Consider the following 12,389-nt stretch of genomic DNA (forward strand, 5'->3'; position numbering starts at 1 on the left):
AGCCCGTGTAAGCCTATCAGGCCGAAAGCTTGGCGTGTTGGGTCGGCGCATCAAAACCCAAAGGGCTGCTACCGTATGGTCTAAGGTGGCAAAATGGCCGTTCCATGATGCGCTCTACGCAGCTGAGCTTCAGGCCAGCGAAGGTGGTTTGGTGGCCATACTACAGGGTTCCCAAGGTTTTTTTCTTCAACTTTTCTAGGGTTTGAAAAACCCTAAATTGCTTCTAATTTATTTATAGCTTTGACTCACAAATTCCACATAGCAATATAATTGCATAATGCATGAAACATATATATATATATATATATATATATTGACAAATATATAAAACATATACAATATATATATCAGAAGGAAAATATAGACATAGAGTGTTCATGCATCATGGGGAATGTTTTCATACTTCATGGTCGTTTCAAATATCTTCCTTTATTGTAAGCCTGATTGGCAGAAAACAAATAAAAGCCTTTGAATTTTGTAGAAGAGAGCCTCCTCCTACGATCCTTCAGTTCTTTAGCTTCTGGCAAGAGCGTGTTGATAATGTGTTATAGGCCTATTTAACTGAACTATTCTAAGGGAATAGAGAGGGGGAGGCCAGCGGCAATAAGAGAGAAAAGAGGGAGATTTAATTGTGAGGTGTATGTTGTATCACCCCATTGTGCCTTTATTTATAGTAGTGAAATAGGTTAAATCCTTGCCCTTTTAAAATTACAACTCTAATAGGATATTAACTACTAAAGGGAATATGCAAAGACATCTCTAGATATACTAGGATTTATACAATCACATTCCTATTCTAAATATGACTGCAACATTTCTGACTTTTAGAACACTTGAATTCTTTTTTAAGAATTCACTTTCATGTTTATTAAAGAGTTGTTTTCAAAACATTTTCACCATAAGTGTTTTCAACCATTTTAAAAGTACTTTTAAATGAGCTTAAAATGTTTGAATGATTATTCTTTGACACATATTACTAAGTGATTTGGATGATTGTTTATAAGAATGATGTTTATGCGGTGATTAAGAAATTTAATGATTTGATTGAAATATGTAAATATTTAGTTGGTTTGATCTACACAAATACGTTATATGAGTTTTATGCTAAATTTAATTGTTGCACATGTCCATTAAATTTTCACCGTTTGTGTTGTGAAATTGAGGGTATGTCTGCAGTGGAATAAATGTAATAAGACACAATATCTATGAGGTTTGGCACGTTTGCCTATGTCCTCGAGATATCAGTGGTATTTTCTTTCGTTATCTGAAATAATAGAATAATGATTAATTCTCACTATTTTTTCTTCTTTCACTATCCCAACTCACTAGTATTTTCTTTTGCATCTCTCTTCTTTATTTCCTTTCTCTCTTCTATCTTCTTTCTCTTCTTTCTTCTTCTTCATTTTTTTTTATTGATCCATCACTTTCTTCTTCTCTTCCTCCTTTCTTTTATAGAGATTTCCATAAGACATAATACTGTAGTAACACTATTCACTTTACAAAATTTGTCAAATGAATAGTGTTAGGTTGATTTTATATGCAGGTTTTATACCTCTTATACATATTATTTAGTCATGATTTTATATTAAATTGGTGAGTTTAATGTGTCTTGTGTGAGTTTTTGTAGAAAAGATGATTTGTGAATAAAGCAGGGAATTGGAAGCTTAAATTAGAAAAACACAAAGAATTACCAAGTGGGATGTGAATTGATGGGCTGGAGCAAAGAATGGAATAGTACATCATATAGAAAATTGGACCATTAAAGGAAGCCCAGTATAATTAGGCGGTGCAAAGCATGTGGCGATGTTTTTCCCAAAAGGAATTGGGTTTTTGAGATTCCAAAAGGCATGTGGATTAGTTAAGAAGAGGAGGGGGATTTTGAGAAAAAAAAAAAAAAAAAAAAAAAAGGAAAAGAACCCAGCGCCACAAGGAATTTGGGGAAGGATCATATCACGCACATTTACAGACTACCAGTCTTACAACTCCACAGAGGCTCCAAGATTTCCCAGCGCATACACACACTCAAATACAAAGTTGGAGTTCAAGATTTATTCCATGTCATCGAATTCATCTATGTTTGTCATTAGTTTAATCATGAACTTAGTCTTTTTGCTAGGACTAGGGTGTACTCTTATCTTGAACATATAATTCTCGTTATTTTATATTAATCTTAGTTATTTTCCATGTTGAGTAATAGTTATTGTGCTTTGTCGTTATCCAATAACTGACCATTATTTGTGTGAAGAACTAAATTGTGACTGACATGTTGAGTTTAGTAGATTGCTTCTCATAACAATTACCATGAATTACATAATTGAGTAGACAAACTGATTATGATTTGTGTAGTATCGTGTACTTATCCATTTAGCGTAAAGGGTTTCGATTATCTATATATGTGGCTAGACATAGCATGGGTAGATAGTCCGAAACATGGTTAGTATATTCTGACAGGAAATATTGACGAATCAAGGGATAATTGCTAGCAACATGGGAATAATTTGATGTTAATATCAATAACGGGATTAGACGGGATTGAGAATGAGGAACTTGCTGTCCTAGTGCTTCCATATATTATTCTTTTATAATTCATTCACTTTTACTTCGTGTTCGATCAATTGTTATTTTTACTTTTGTTTCGTTTCTTTGCATATTTGAAATTGTCAACGTAATCCTTCTTTTATTTAAGTTTAGTTTGAAGTCAATCTCAATAGTAAATTTAGGTTAATTCGATCCTTGTTTGAATGACACTCTACTTATCACTATATTACTTGGATGATATTGTACACTTGCAATTATCAACAACAAGTTTTTGGTGTCGCTGCCTCGGATAGAATTTAATTTTGATTTTACTTTTGTGATTTTTCAATTTTTTTTTTTTGTTTTCTTTTATTTTGATTAATTTTCTCGGTGCTTTCTCATTTTTTTTTATTGTTTCTTGAAAGTGAATGCTTGGTACCTGTTCGTCAGATTGTTTATTACTTGAGTTTGAACCTGAAATTGAGAAAATACTCCGTGAAATCCGAAGAGAACAAAGAGAAGTCAGTGAGAAAGAAAAGCAGCGACAGAGCACGATGGCGTTAGTTCAGAATGAGATGATGGGAGATCTTGATATTCCTACCATTCCGGAATCACATCAAGCATAGCTCTTATTTCAACTGCAAGGAATTATGAATTGAAGAATATCCACTTTATATGATGCCTTCTTTTGATGGCATGAGCACTGAAGATCCATTGGCACATATTAGAGATATCTTCAATATGATGTCAAACATAGCATTGGTAGAATGAGTCACCGAGGAACATCTCAGGATGAAGGTCTTTCCGTACACTATGAAAGACAAAGCAAAGACTTGGTTGAATTCTTTAAGGCCTAGAACCTTGACAAGTTGGAACAATATTCAGAACGACGAACGAAACCCCATATGTACAAAAACTTGGACTGGAGAGTGAAGACGAGGACATAGCCCCGAGATGGAGATCCTCAAGGCTCAACGCAATGGCGGGAGGAGCCCCACCATAACCTGGCAGCCATGACAAAGCCACCAGGCCACGGCCCAGATGCAAGCATCGCTGCCCTTACAGCGTCGTAGCCCTCAGAACCCTGGGCATAAAGCACAGGTCCATTCCGTGGCCCATGGGCAGGAAGCCAAACACCCTCAAGCCGTAAGTCGAGCCTAAAAGGCCCAATTTGCAATAACTCAAGCCACCAACCAGGCAGCCCAAGCCGACATGGCCCAAGCCCGGCGCCGAGCCCTACTTGCTGCAGATAAAGCCCAGCCCCAAAATGGGCAAGCGTCAGCCCAAGACCAGTCGCTACACGCTCGAGCCCAGCATACACATGCACGGACCGACCTCCCAACCGGGTTGGCTTGCCCTGCGACCCGCTTCAATGACCCAATCCAATCTGAGGCCACCTTAGGCGATCCAAATTCCGACCATTGATCCCTCAATCGACTCATGGTTATTTTCACCCCACTTTTCTACATAAATGCCCTCTTTAGGCTCAAGCTTTATACCTGCAGTCCACTAGACTTCCACCACACATGGAGACACCCATTATCTAGACTCTTTTAATCCAAATAGCGAGCACCACCTGCCCCAACAGGTCATCAATTTGATAAGCGCCCTCGCACAGCAGACCGCCTTGGTGAACAAGCTCCTTAAGCCCATCGAGATGCAGCGCGCCCCCGACGTGGTGTCGAGAAGTAGGACGAGGGCAGAAGAACGTGATTCATTCTAGCGATGCCTCGGTAAAGAGCTACTCAGCCTACCATGAACCGTGCATTCGGGTAATGTGCAATCTCGTTTAAGCCTTTGGGAAAATGTCTTATCCCACCTAAATGCGCAGAGAAACGTTCAGTCCCAACTCGGCTCACGAGTCAGTGTGCATTCGAGGTTGGGTTCATGCTTCTATAAGCACTTAGTATATTCCACGCGAAGCGTCCACACGAAGCTAGGCCCATAAGCAGATCTTCCTGCAATGGACCAGAGTAGGCAGCCACATGGCAAACCAAATAGAGCACAAGAGCAATCCAGCTCAAGTGCCATTGGCAACCCCCACCAAGTGTAACGGCAAGAATCACATAATGAACCACATGCACCGCAACCATAATACAGACGAGCAGGACATGCCAAAGAGCAACATAGACCAGCAGGTCAACACCAGGGGTAGCCCAAGGCTCTGTTGCCCCCACCAGGCCCAAATCTAGAAAGAAGTACAAAGGTTCATAGCAGAGCAACTGTACAGATTCCAGTGCATTAATACTACCGACGATGTCATTCGTAAAGACGTGGCCAACATGAGCAGGTCACCGTTTACAAATGAGATTGAGAACACGAAGCCTCCGCGAAAGTTTAGCCTGCCACATTTCACCTTTTTCAAGGGAAATGAATATCCGAACAAGTACCTGAAGCACTACCGCAACGCGATGATTCTTTACAGTAACAATGACGTTCTCATATGCAAGGTTTTTGCTATGACATTGAGGGGCGAATTGCAAGACTGGTTCCATGCCTTACACCGTGCTCAGTCCAGAACTTCAACGAACTTTCTTTAGTTTTCACCAAGGAATATTCGTCCTATTGCTTAATCAAAAAGACGTTCGACCACCTTTTCAACATCATGAAGGGCCCGAATGAGTCAATTCGCAACTATGTCAAGAGGTTCAAGGCAGAGAAGACTAAGATTGTCGATTGCAACAAGGGCATAACAATAGCAGCATTCAAAAACTAGCTTCCCACCGAACACCTTTTATTTGGAAAATTGATCATGAACATAGAGCTAACCTTGGCAGCTTCGTATGCTTTGGCAGAGAAGCACGCACTATGGGATGAAGCCAAGCAGTCATACAGGAATGAGCAAAAAATTAAACGCATGGACCGTTCCCCAAATAGAGATAACTCAGCGCTTGAGGCATTCACCAAGTTCATAGTTCTGATTGGCCAGATTCTCCGTAAACTCAAGAATGAACCATGGTTTGAACTGCCGCCACCCATGAAGAATGATCTTACCAAGCTGGATCAGACAAAGTATTGCGCATTCCACCAAGGGTTGAGTCACATTACCAACGGCTGCCCTGAAATGGAAGTAGTACCTCGAGAAGCTGACAAAGGAAGGCTGGTACAACGAATACCTTGACAAGCCAGTTGCACGACTTACGCAAGCAGCAGAAGACAACATTGAACCCCCATTGAAGACGATACGGTATAATGGCATCTTTGCCAGGTCAAAGCACTCTCGATCCACATTTAGCAATGTGAATAAATGCCTAGGAAAATCTCACATCACCTCCTGAACTTCGTTTAGGGCTATCCAAATAAGTTCGAAGCCTCAGGCAGCTCGACGAACAAGACCTCGTTAGCTGAGGATTATCCTAGTTGTTATGTAGTTTCTACCCTCCAGCATAGTTGATACATTTCTAAAGGTGGTTCGGTATATGATCCCAAACCGAAAATTTTCGTCCACCAATCCCGAACTGAAATTTCGGTATTCCCAATTTTCGGGATTCCTAAAATATTATCGGTCTTTTTGGATGGATTAGGATTCCCGAAATATTTTCACAATTCAATCAAAAATAGCTTGCATTTCCATCTTGCAGCTTTGCTTGTTCCAAATCTTCACAGTGCACACCAATTGTTAACTTCAATTTGGTATGAAAGCAATTCACACACAAACTATGCACACACATAAACAATCTGCAGACACACACGCACACAATCTGTATACACACAATGGATCAATGAAGAGTGAGTAAAGGTCGAGAGAAAGAGAGACAAAGTGAAGGTCGAGAGAAAGAGAGAGAGATAGAGAGAAAGAAAGAAAGACATAGTGAAAGTCGAGATTCGACTGAGTTGGCAGAGAGTTTCAAGCTCAAAGTGAAAGAATGAAAGGGTTAGAGTATCAAAGTTGCAATTCCAAAGAAATAAGAATAAGGCTAAATATGAGACACGCAATAGCACAACACCATATAAGCGGATTTGTCCATTGAGGTTGCCAGAGTATTGTTTGCTTTGACAGTTTACTTGTGACTAAATTTACTTCATCAGGTGCTGTGGTTTCTCGATTCGCAACGAACTTTGATGTGATGATTTGTATGAAGAAGATTGGTGTCGTTGGCCTTGGGGAATGGGCAAGCATCTAGTATACCGTTGGGGCAGGGGTTGAGGTAGCTGTGAATGTGGAACTAGAGACGGCAGTAGAGGTGGGAGGGCTAACATCGCCGAAGAACAACCAAAAGCAAAACAACTGAACCTAGTAATGAAGGGTTGAAATCCAATATATTCTAACTTCAGTTCGATTTGAGATTACTAAACAAGTCAAATGATGAGATCGATTCCCATACCGAATGGTTCAGGATCGGTTTGGGATGTGTACTGAATTTTTTAGGATTTTTTTTGTTTGGTTTCGGGATTTTTTTAGTACGGTTTAGGATTTTCAGGAACTTTTTTTCTAGCCTTATACATATCTTTATTCTCAATGAAGATCCAAGAAGTTATTCACAAACCCAACACCCATCTAGGTAAGCTCTCCAGTGCAAGGGTAAACTAATTCCTCGACACCCATTGGGTCTGCCCTCTAGGACGAGAGGGTAAACTAATTCCTTAACACCCATATGGTATGCTATCCAGTGCGAGAGGGTAAAATAATTCTCTGACACCCATCTGGGTCTGCTCTACAGCGTAATAGGGTAAACTGCTCTAAAATATCTAGACGTGGATGGGTTGTATGATTGCTCAGTTCCCCCTGAATGCATCAACCACCTGCGCCGGACAACTCCCAGAATTGACCATAATAGTTTTTCTCCTAAAAAGACTTAGCCGACTGAAATATTCAATTCCATGGGAGCCCGGATCTCTAACTGGAAGAGACGCTAAGTGCAAGATTCCTCGCTATGAAAGAATTTGCGTGACTAAATGGTCCATCCTCGACGTGCAAGTCTTCATAAACATAGCTTGGCTCCAAAGTGTTGCAATGCTAGTTAAGCGACCTCCGGAATGAAGCTACAACTCGGAAGAATATGGCCTCTGTGGCGCGATTCTACCTACACTGTAAGCCTAAAATGCCTCTGATAGCCAGGGACGATGCCTAAGTGGTCACGCGGGCAGTCTACTTCTGTAAGTAAGACGCCCGGCCGATGACCTAATTGCTGGCAGCCCAAAAATTCTAGAGGCGACACGTGGACTTTTGCTCGAGAAAGACAAGATTGCCCTCAATAAATAGGTAAGCTTCTCAGATACTCATACGTTCAACTCACACCCCTGAAGGTCTCAGCAGCTGAATGCGACTGCCCATAGCTCACCTACCCTTGGCAAGGAAAAGTTAAATCATTAAAGATAATGATTAATTACCCAAATCCTATCTTTAATATATTTCTAATTGAAGATTGACTACAATGAAGTAATTAATCCTAATTTAAATCAATTAGGGATAATTACTCCATTATCTCAAGATATTATTTCCTATTTAATATCTTAAGAATATTTCTCCATAAACATTGGCTAATAGGATGCCGCCATGTGTAGGGTAAAACCCTAACACTATGGTCGGCCCTCTCCCCTATATATACCCCATATTCTACCAATTTTCAAAAGCTTTTGCTACCCCTAAAAAGCCCTAAACTCTTTACTCTCTTAGAGAAAATGACTTAGGCATCGGAGATCCATTAGCCTAATCCCCCACCCCACCTCACCTCGTGGGTGCATAAGGCTTAGGTCTTTGATCAAAGGTGTTGATTGTTTTGCAAGTGCATTTTCGTCAAGACTGAAGATGGCAAAAACTTGCATCGATAAAACGCATCTTATTGCGGTACCCCTTGGTGATTTCGGTGATGAGATTTCTAATGTGGAAGAGAGCGGTGAGGATGGCGGGGCTGATTTTGCAAGAGCCGAACCAGGTTGAAGGTCTCAACCTTCAACTTCCGCTTTTCGGTCTCCTTGTCTGTAACGAGTTGAAAGTCCAAGTCAAGTGCTTGAAGTTGCGGATGAACTTCCCGTGAGAACCTCAATGATCTTGGCGTGGACCTTGATCTTGTCACCGTCAGGGATGTTCATGGTCTCAGAGGCGAGGATGGTCATCATCTCTGTTGTTCTGATGGTTTCTCTATCTCTCTCTCTCTCTCTTTCTCTCGCTTTGCAACTCCTGTTAATGATGAAAGGAGATGAGGGATTTGAGGTTTTGGAGGCAGGAAATAACAGAGAATACAGGAAGAGAGATGATAAACGAACAAGACTGTCGTCGGGGCAAATTTTGAAATTTGTTGTTTGGGCCATTTTAATTGGACTAGTTTAGTATTGGACTTTGTTACGCGTGACTTACATGTTTGAAATATATTTATATGCGTAAATTGACAAAAAAAAAAAAGTCAAACATTTGAAGTAAATGAATAATCTTAGATCATGCTAGAAGAAACTCCTCATAAACTAATTAAAGTAGCTGAATTCACATAATAAAATCGGTCTCTATTGAATTTATATTAAGAATAGAGAAAATAATATTTAATAAACAACTGATTGAACCATATTATTGCTAGCCCATTATGAGGCTACCCATATCCCCTCCCTTACTGTATAATATCGTTTATTTAAAAAAAAAAATAAAAAAATAAAAAAAAAACAATCATTTGACAACTAATTTAATCACATTATTATCTGCATGCGACAGACCTTTTTTATAATCGGCATTACCCGTATCTTAAGATGTTTTGAATGTGTTTAAAAATAGAGAAAATAATATTTAATGAACAATTGATTGAATCACATTATTACTAGCCAATTGTGAGCTACTAATTATTTTTTTTAAAAAAAAAAAAAAAAAAAAACTGTGCAAAAAAAATTAATTATTAAAAAACACTGTTAAAATGACGAAAATACCCTTGCCACATTTGATGCATTATTTCAGATTGCTTTAAAAAAAATGTTAAAATAATGAAAATACCCTTACCACATTTGATGCATTATTTTGGGTTGCTTTTAAATAAAATAAAATAAAATAAAAACAATGTTTGGGTGTGGTAAATTTTTATATAATAATTGACTAAAAAAAGACACTTTGTTGTGGATATGGTAAATTTTTATACAATAATTGACACTTCTTAATGATTAAGTTACAAAAGTATTTATAGGGAAGCTAGAAATAACAAACTAACAGAAAAGGGTAAATTACAAAGGTAATAACCCTAACTAACTTTTGACAGCTGGAATTACTATTAGTTAGTTCAGTAACTTTCTCTTCAATTATGCCAAAAGGAAATAGGAATAACAAAATAAATCAAAGGGAGTTTTAACGAAAAATCCGTAGTACTGTTTACTTTAACGAAAAACCACATTTTTACACTAAAAAGTCAATCCTGATACTATTCACTTTACCTTTTATTTTGTCCTATCTTTAAAACTCAAAGTTTTCAAGCCCTTGTTGTTAGTTTTCCTTAAATCAAGGGAGTTTTAACGAAAAGTCCACGATACTGTTTACTTTAACGAAAAATCATATTTTTACACTAAAAAGTCAATATCATACTTCTAGCACTTTTCAATGGCAAATCCCCCGATCCCATGCCTGTCCTACATCGAATCCAGTTCCTTGTTGCCGAGGTGAGTAGAATCAATCTTCCACTGCTTCCCTCTCAGGGCATGTTGCTCGAAGGCCAGTATCATGGTTAGCCCCACGGTACCCTTTCATAAAAATGAACGTTGACGGTGCTTGGAATCACTCTACTTTTAAGTCTCGTTCCGGGGTTGTTGCCTGTGATTGTAGAAGGGCTTTTTTACGTGGAGCCTCCTTCTCCTACAGTGCTTCTTCTGATGCTGCCGAAGCTGAAGCAGTGTTAAGGGGATTGAAAGTTGCAAAAGCTAACCGCTACAATTGTATCATCATCGAAAGTGATTCCACTACTGTTATTGACAGCTTCAAGAAACCACATTTGCGTTGTAACTGGCGCATTCTCCAAATTATTGCAGAAATACGCCGCTTTGCCTCTTGTTTCTCATATGTACATTGGAATTGGGTTCCTCAGTTAGCAAATTGAGTCGCTCATATGGCAGCATCCTATTAATAATAGTAACAGTTGGAATGGAGATTTAAGGGTAAATTATATTTTACCCCCTCAAGTTTGGGATCAATTTCAATTTCTTAGATCTTTAAAACATTTCAATTTCATACATTGACTTATCATTTTATTTCAATTTCATACATCCGTTAGAAAATCTGTTTAAGAAACCTTTAAGTGATGACGTGGCAATATATGAGATTCATATTTGTGCTGATGTGGCTGCCAAATTTGTGCTACGTGGCAAAAAAATATTTCTTTTTCATTTCAAATATAATAATATTTATCTTATTAATTAAAAAAAAAAGAAACACACACACACACACACAATCAAATCCAAAAAACCCATCCCCTGACCCACTCCATCTCCTCCAATCTCTTTGCCTCCCCTACCATCCATCCCACCCCACCCCACCCCTACCTCCCCCGCAACCTCCCTCACCCCAAACCCACCTCACCCGCAACACCCCCACCCCATCCCCACCTCCCCCACAACCCCCCACCCCCACCTCACCCAAATTTTTTGTAGGAAGAATAGCACTCCTTCAATTGTCAAATACCAAAATCCCCTTCCGATGTCGTTGTTGGCTGCATCTCATGGGTCTGATTGACGCCAATTCGAGGTTAAAATGATGAGAGAAAGAGGAAGAGAAAGAGATGGAGGAGGTCGCCGAAAATAGGTGGGTGGGGTAGGGGGGTTGCAGGGGAGGTGGGGTTGGGGTCGGATGGGATGGGGTGGGTTTTTGGATGGGAGGGGAGATGAAGATAGTGGAGGAGAGGGAGTGGGTCTCGCAGGCAAGGGGTTGGTTTCTGGGTTTTTTTTTTTTTTTTTTTTAATAAGATAAATATGATTATATTTGAAATGCAAAAAAAAAAAAAAATGCCACATCAGCACAAATGTGGATCCCATATTTGTCACGTCATCACTTAACGGTTTACTTAACAGATTTTCTAACGGATGTATGAAATTGAAATAAAATGATAAGCCAATGTATGAAATTGAAATGTTTTAAAGATGTTGTAAGAAATTGAAATCGACCCTAAACCTGAGAGGGTAAAATGTAATTTACCCGAGATTTAATTATGCTAACTTTTTGTAAAATCAACAAAGAGAACATGACTCTTAAAAACCTTATCTTACAAATTTGTTGCAATTTCAAACATCCGTCAGTTTGTCTGTCAATTTCTCTATTAAATGATGATCTTGCTTGAAGCAAAGCCCACTCTCTCGACCAACTAGATAAAAATATTAATTAAATATTAAAAAATTAAAGATAAAGTTAATTAAATATTTTATTAAAAAAAAAGGACCCACCCCTACCTCACGCCTTCAGCCTTACCTTTCTTCTTCCCTGGTTCATCTGTCCCCTCGTCCCCGAGATTAAATTCCTGCCCCTCTGCAAAACCCTAAAGCCAGCCCCCATTTCTCTCTTTAGAAGTCATGTTTATTCTATCTCGCCTTCGCCACGCAGCCTTCACCCGCCACGCACGCCACCTCTCCACGGCGACCCCACTCTCCTCCAAGGACGAATTTGGGTTTTTGACTTGGGTACAAAGATTTTTTTTTTATTTTTTTAATTCAGGATTTTGAATTGGATACCCAAGTGAGATTATGGTTTATGGGTTTTGACTTTGATGATTTTATGGAGTGTTTGGTAATGGTGGTGGGGTTAAATGAAGATTTGAAGGGATTTGGGAAGAAAGTGCCATTGGAGGAGGGAGTGAAGTGGTTAGGGTTTTTAGGGGTTCGGAGGTGTTGAGCGGTGAGCTAGGTAGAGGAAGCATACAATGATGAGTTATGATGATAGTCTTAAAAGCTTGGAGCTGAATTTGCGTGTGTTCATGCCC

This window comes from Pyrus communis, chromosome 8 (assembly GCF_963583255.1).
Source record: "Pyrus communis chromosome 8, drPyrComm1.1, whole genome shotgun sequence".
NCBI classification, from domain to species: Eukaryota; Viridiplantae; Streptophyta; class Magnoliopsida; order Rosales; family Rosaceae; genus Pyrus; species Pyrus communis.